The following is a 1,763-nucleotide window of genomic DNA, read 5'->3' on the forward strand; positions in this document are numbered from 1 at the left end:
AGTGCATAATTAGTATTTCATCTGTACAAACATTGTCCAAGGTACCTACATACCAAAAATCATGAAAATCCGCTGTTCCCTTCTTGAGTTATCCTCGTCAGAAGTTTTTGACAAAAATGCCCCTGCTATCCCAAAACTAGACGCTAGGGGACCCAAACTTATGTCACTTCTTCCTGAGCACAAGAGCTATCTAATACTCAAAAATCGTGACCATAGCATGTTCAGAACACCAAGATAGCAAAACCGGAAGTTGCACTGCAGTACCAAGGGGAGCCGCTAGGGGGCCCAAAATCTAATCATTTCCAGCTTTCATCACACCCTACCAACACACTAAGTATCAAACCAATCCACCCAGCCGTTCTTGAGTTATCTTGTTTACACACAGACACACAGACAAACGCGGGGTAAAATATAACCTCCATGACATTTCATGGAGGTAACAACAGATAAACCCACACAGCCGAGACGGTCCTGCAATGATATGAATTGTCTGGTATCAGAAGATGACTCGTGGGCTGACCGATTAGATTAGTTTAAGATTAGTGTTTGTTTCCGTGGGACCCAGTCGGTATGAAGATTACTTATTGTCTGCTCATAAGATTACAATGTCAGACTATGAATGAAAATGCCATTTGAACCAAAATATCTTTTCTGATTTTTAAGCAAGCATAGCCGTGGAAACCCATTTTGCTCTTCTAAAATGTAGAATTAGTAGAAAGCAAAGTAGTAAAAACTCTGATAACGAACAAAGCGATACGTGCAGCTCTCAAAGCGCCACTAAGACTAACAAGACTTCGGAGACCACATATCTCCATGAAAAATTCTGATTATGTAAATGACTTCCACATGCACACATTTATGCTTGGTTATGTACACTTGGTTATGTAACTTACATCGGTCACAATGTTGTTTGTCCAATCATTTACCACTTAGAAAAATTATGCCACTTTTACATAAATTATGCAACTTAGGGGCCTATTTGCATAATTGGTACCTACATTTTTTTACCGCTACTTGCTTTTCTGTTGGTAGTTGTCACTTTAAACCCTGTTGGCGCTATACGACGTGCCATGAACAACTATAACCTGATAGGTACACGTTACATATATAATATAGTCTGTGAATATTTATATATGATATAGTCTGTGAATATTTTGTAACACAAACTTGACGGAACAGTTAACGTCGCCTGTGCACGTGTCTACTCGTGTCTGATTCATTGTTTGTGCGTATATCAATTTGCCTCTCATTATATATATTTGCATATTTGTGATCGGACAATATGCTTATTTACATACTTCCTAGCATGAAAGTTCATCTGTGTTGGTAAATGACATTGTAAAAATTCATACTTTACATACTTCCTATTTGCATACTCGGTACCACTGAATAAATCAACCGAGTCCAATAAACTGTATAATGGGAAAATAAACGTGTATTTGACAGAAGTATCTATAGCTGCTTTTTTATGTCCGTAACAAAAGTGTGTTTGTATGTCGCTAATTACGTCGAAAAATCAATTTATACCAGACATAACCTTATCGCTAAGCGTAACGGTAAAATGGTGCTACATGAGCTCTTAGTAACGTTTACGTTGGTCTCTATCGGTCTACGCTGGCTATTTTGCCAGGGGAAAGTTTGGCCACCATAGGGTCTGACAAGCCGTGAGGAGGAAATGTTGTTACCCTTCCAAGGACTGACTCCACTGTACTGTTATCCCCTTTTGCCGAACTCTGTGACCCATACACCAACTACGTGCAGCT

Source organism: Branchiostoma floridae, chromosome 11 (assembly GCF_000003815.2).
Source record: "Branchiostoma floridae strain S238N-H82 chromosome 11, Bfl_VNyyK, whole genome shotgun sequence".
Taxonomy (NCBI): Eukaryota; Metazoa; Chordata; class Leptocardii; order Amphioxiformes; family Branchiostomatidae; genus Branchiostoma; species Branchiostoma floridae.